Genomic DNA, 6,000 nt, shown 5'->3' on the forward strand with positions numbered 1-6,000 from the left:
ATTTTATCTTTAATGATGCCTTCTAAGTCAAAATTTGTTACAATAGGATTATAAAATGGTGATACTTGTTAGCCAACTATAAATTAATTCCTTGTACAAATAAAGCCTATTATGGTTCTTTTATTAATGATAAGGATCTTGATTTCTTACATTGTGAGGAATTAAATATTCAATACTTCCTTTTTTAACATAAAAGTTGAATTGGATATTCAAACATTGCTCTGCATGTGCTTTTGGTAAATTTTATAACATTTAAGAACCAAGAGAAAATGACAAATTACTTAATTGTTCGAGTGTTTTTGTTAAATACATGTTTTTTATTAAATAATGCATTCAAATTATCTCATTATTTTTCCATCATTAAAAAGATCAGGACCAAATCAAGTCAGTGAATACTAATAAGGGAAAAGTCATTTTACATATCAATAAATTTAGAATAAAACATTACAACCCCCCTTTTATGTGTGCAAAATATTGAATTCTGAAAGTTAGCCTTTGATTAAAGTGCAACGTCACAATGCTACAGGATATCTGTTTAGGAACCTAAAGGAAAAAATGTGGGTATAATCTACAGCAAATTAACTTCATTTTCTGGACAAACATAACAACTAGTGATTTTTGAGTTTTTGAAACAATTCTAAACCTGAGCGTAACAATTTATAAGGTTCATTTAAATTACAGATAGGTAATTCCGACTAAATTAAGTGATATTTCGAAAAAAATAAGTAACCTTTGCAAGTCTTTATTCAGAGTGGCTGATTGAGGTGTGGCATAGAGATGGTATGCCCCTTTTTAATCAGATTGCATAAAATTATTTTTTTTCAATTTTTCCTTACATTATTTTTTTTTTTTACCATAACAGACCATTACCATCCTGGGACTTTCCTCGGAAACTGGATTTCACCAAGATATCAACATTTCCCTAGAAGTGTAGCAAAAGGATAGAACTTTAAGCTCTTTTTTCATATTATTAGTTTTCACTTATAAAACTTGGCAACTAGAAAAGTACATGTGATGCAGCAAATTAAGATTTTTTTTTATTTTCAATGCTGTCAAATCGTTAATTCTTTCACTTCTTTAAAAACAATTTGGATATTTTTTTAGTTTTGGAGTACAGAGGGCTTTTCTAATCATAGACATATAAATATTGGCATCACAAAGAACAAACACCATGCAATTATTATCAATATTTTATTGCAAATAAAACAACAAAATGTCAAATCAAAACAATAATCTTTATCTGAACTGCAATTCCTGGAGCCAAAAAAATCTAAAATATGTGGTTCTACTCTAAAGTACCTTTCAATATAACTACTATATGTAATAGTGAGTCTCAAAAGTACCTGTAATTAATAAATTTAATCAAGACCAAAATTCCTGACAAACTTTCCCACACTAGATCACTTTTACGCTTTTACAGACAACAATATTTCTATAAAATGTAAAGTTGTAAGGAAACATTCTCCCATATCAATCTTGGAGATAAATCTCACCTGATGGCTTGTCATACCTGTTTACCTGTAATAAATCTGTTCATCCCACCTTTACAGGTAATCTGATACCACACGACTCTATCTTTCTATTGAAATTCAGAGATTTTTGGCAATTTACCTGTCTCCAAGATTATCCAAGCACTGCATTGATTATCGATTTTAATTGAATAATTTTTACATAATATAATGACAAGCTGTTGATCTTTTTTCTGTCTTGTATTAAAATACAATTGTTCTCTGTATCAGTACAAAGTTCACAGGTAGAACTATAAAATGAAAAATATATATAACTTACACTCGAAAGAATGTTAACATTTATGAAACTTCCTGAAACTTAATAAAGTTGGCCGGTAAAGATATTCTTAAGACTTCCTATATTCTCATAATAATGTTTTTAAAAAAAATCAAGCAAATATTGAATTTCTATAAGAAAACTAACATTTAATGCAATACCTGATTAAAGCTTGTCCAACTGGAACGCCGATTCCATCCCGCATTTCAACACGTGTTGGAATCGACACCTGTTGCATGAAATTATACATGTAAATTACTTGATTCATCTATTTACCTTTAATTAAAATCTTCTCAGCAATATAACTGCATTAATTCTTCAACTTTCTCTCCAAAACCCGCCCTCTTGATGTGTCAACAATCTATTCCACTTCTCTGTGATAATATGGTGACAATAACTAATCTTCCTTCCCAAATATCATGGTTGATAAACTGCCGTCTGCTATTATAGAGGGCGCCGTTAAGTACTGTTAACCATTTTCAGCGGTATTGTCTGCAAACAATGGAACCAAAATGTTCTGTAAATAGATTACAGCGGATTATAACATTAGTTGTGCCAGGCGGCCGTATAAAGTTGACAAAATTATCGATTTTATCTCCAGGTTACCCCGTGACGCACACCTTGCATTCCAAACTTCTACGGAATGGTTCCAGTTTTCTATTATATTTACCCATTTAATTATGTGACATTTGACTAAACAGAACCTGTTAATTTAAGGTTGGCATTTATTTTCGCAATTATTTTGGGGTTTTAATACACAACACAGAATGTTGAGCCATTTAAAATCCGGTTGGAAACTTGATTTATATAGGAAAGATTGAAACGGATCTCAAAGTTTATGATATTGGTCATATTTTATTTGATTATATCTTTTTACCTTCCAACTTAAGATTGCATTGCCGGGGGTCAAACACAATATTCTTTTTATGGAAATTAGACTGAAAATAGCCTATTTTTTTCGCATCGGTTTTAGTTGGAATTGTTTTTATTGAAATGGTACCCGGAATAAGTTAGGATTTTATAGGCAAGTTTCACTCTGCGCAAGACTTATTTATAAATGTAAAATAGGGAAAAAAATTACATAGAGCAGACTTAGAGGGACCGGGACCCTAAGCCTCCTTAAAAGATGATAAGAACGAGTACATATAAGACAACTGCTGATCAAAGCAAAAATGTTGACAAAAATGACGAAAAAGAACAAATGATGAAAATTTGTTGAAAGGGTACTTCGGAGAACAAATGTGTTGAAAAGAGTACAAATAATGACAAAAATGATGAAACATTACAAATGATGACAAAGTTGTTAAAAAAGTACTAATTTTGACTACGTTGTTGATAAAGAGTATAAATTGTGACAACGTTGCTGAAAAGAGTACAAATAGTGACAACGTTGCTGAAGGAGTACAAATTGTGACAACGTTGTTGAAAAGAGAACAATTGACGACAAAGTTGTTAAAAAGGGTACAATTCATTACAAAGTTGTTGAACAAATGACAGTTTTTGAAAACTAAAGCCGAAAGAAGAAACCAGAGGACCATCAAAACTCATAAATCAAAAATAAACTGACAACACAACAGAATAAACAAAACAACAAACAAAGAGCAGCAGACAAACAACATTAGACACAACGCAATATAGAAAACTTTAGACCGAGCAACACGAACCCCACAAAAAACTGAGGGTGATCTCAGGTTCTTCAAAAGGGTCCAGCTCCTCATGTGGCACCAGTCATATGAGACAGCTATTTTAAAGAGTACACACGAGGACACATGAAATGTGAAAATGTATACAAATATAATGATAAAGTTGTTGAACAAGAACAAATGAAGACAAACTGTCGTTGATGATTAATTTACAGAAAAACGGGAAATTGTTAGATCGTACACGAAATGCTGAGCCTAATTTAAACGTGCTAGCGTACAACTTGAGCAACAGTTCTCGATTATTTTCTGTTCCACTTATTTTGGTCATATAAAAAAGAAGATGTGGTATGATTGCCAATGAGACAACTATCCACAAAAGACCAAAATGACACAGATATTAACAACTATAGGTCACCGTATACCCATATAATTTAAAAAGTCAAATATGACTATATATATCATGATAATCATAAGAGCCTCAAGTTCCAATATTCTTGTAATAATGTCGATCTACCCGGACACATAACCTTAAATCTGAGCATAACATTTTTTCTCCTCCTTAATGTCAAGTGCCTATACGCAGCAAATACATTTTCGGTTTGACCTGACTGGGTACCGAACCACGAAATAAAACACTCGAGGCGAGAGCGTTATTTCGAATCCACCGATGCGGTTTGTTCAAAATGACAACATATATGATCGAATAGTTGATTACAAACAATTGAATAAAAGTATGTGGATATATACTAATATTAAAGAAAGTTGCTTGTACTCTTTTGGTATTGTCTCGTGCACAACGGCTTACGCAACACACCGATTTCTACCTCGTACTCCATTGTTAGATTGAACCGACCGCTTTGGCCGTTACATTGGACTCAAAATACCTATGGATCTGAAAATTGTCGACTTCGACATACGTTTTCTTTTGTATCAGTTATGTAACTTGTGCATGGGTGCTACTAGCATGGACCGACAGGACTGTTAACCCTTCTGGAGCACCTGAATCTAGACCGCCCAAAAGCCCTCGGTTTTTGACGACGACAAAAAGAAACTTCGGTTTTGTTTGATATGCGGTCTATAAAAGTGAGCAAGCGCTAGAATCAATCTCCAATATGAAACCGAAAATATGTACATTATGGAGCGCCTGTTTTCATACGGGACATGCGGTCTATAAAAGTGAGCAAGCGCTAGAATCAATATCCAATATGAAACCGAAAATATGTACATTATGGAGCGCCTGTTTCCATACGGCACACGATTCTTTGTTGGGTTGTTAATAGTATTGACAATCACATTAGGTTGTTCTGTTTAATTTCTTCACAACTATTTTAGACACAGGACGATTTTCACAGTGGTATATTTTATAGACAGTATACTAGTAGCTAAGTTGTCCTTTATATTTTGTATTTTTTTTATAGTTGGGTTGCTGTCTCATTGACGTACATCCCACAAATCATTTTGTTCATATAAGTTGTGAATAAATTCCAAAAGACTATCACTTTTGAAGATCTGCAATTAATATCAAATTCCCTTTAGGCTAAAAGTAATAAAGATATATAGATAACGACAACCGTATGCACTGCCATGGAATCCTGCTTTGGGATGGACACATGCAGAAGCATATTGCGAAATACTTGCTTTTTTTAAACAAGTTTCAACAACCCCTCCCGCTGAATTAAAAAAAAAGAGGTTTGAGAAATAACCCATTCGAGATTAAACCCCGCCTCGAACTTAGGTGTGCCTATTCCGAATCCGGGAACATCGTCAGTGCCGTTTTGTCATTTAGATACCTTGGTATTGATTGTAGATTTATTAGTTTATTAACTGATTCTTTTAGTCAGGAAGAGATTTAGATCTCGGGATCTGAACACCATTTCTGTAGTGTATATTGTTGAATATTGGATGTTGACCCATATACAGTACATATGTATAATTTGATTGTTTTTGACGAGTTTTTTTTTTAGTTAATGTAAAAAAGAAGATGTGGTATGATTGCCAATGAGACAACTGTCCACAAGAGACCAAATTGACACAGACATTAACAACTATAGGTCACCGCACGGCCTTCAACAATGAGCAAAGCCCATACCGCATAGTCAGCTATAAAAGGCCCGATATGACAATGTAAAACAATTCAAACGAGAAAACTAACGGTCTTATTTATATAAAAGAATGAACGAAAAACAAATATGTCACACATAAACAAACGACAACCATGCACTGAATTACTGGCTCCTGACTTGGGACAGGCACATTCACAAATAATGTGGCGGGGTTAAACATGTTAGCGGGAACCCAACCCTCCCCTAACCTGGGACAGTGGTATAACAGTACAACATAAGTACGAACTATAAAGAACAGCTGAAATAGGCTTAACTCATCAGATATACAAAAATACAAGTGGACGTGACCAGGTACTTATACATCCCGCCAGCAAAAAGACAGTAGGAAGATATATGATTGTACTCGCAGTTATTTAACAGCTAGTTCAAAGTCATTAAAAACTAATAAAAAAAAATATGCATCTATTAAAGACTAAACTATCAATCCGCACACATCCAACATCCAATGG

At 33.5% G+C, this 6,000-nt stretch overlaps 1 protein-coding gene across 2 annotated transcripts in view; it reads right to left on the bottom strand.

Moving 5' to 3' along the window:
* The window catches only part of LOC134721271 (uncharacterized), a 42,401-nt gene extending 40,141 nt beyond the window's left edge, over positions 1 to 2,260 (bottom strand). The window contains exon 1 of one of the 2 annotated variants that reach the window (XM_063584137.1): positions 2,062 to 2,260. The gene's annotated coding sequence lies outside the window, so the exon portion shown is untranslated. Of the gene's footprint in view, positions 1 to 1,946; positions 1,967 to 2,061 lie in introns of those variants that run through there. The other variant, XM_063584141.1, reaches the window with a different exon arrangement.
* Positions 2,261 to 6,000: the final 3,740 nt, after the last annotated feature.

The sequence above is a fragment of the Mytilus trossulus genome, chromosome 6 (assembly GCF_036588685.1).
Source record: "Mytilus trossulus isolate FHL-02 chromosome 6, PNRI_Mtr1.1.1.hap1, whole genome shotgun sequence".
NCBI lineage: Eukaryota > Metazoa > Mollusca > Bivalvia > Mytilida > Mytilidae > Mytilus > Mytilus trossulus.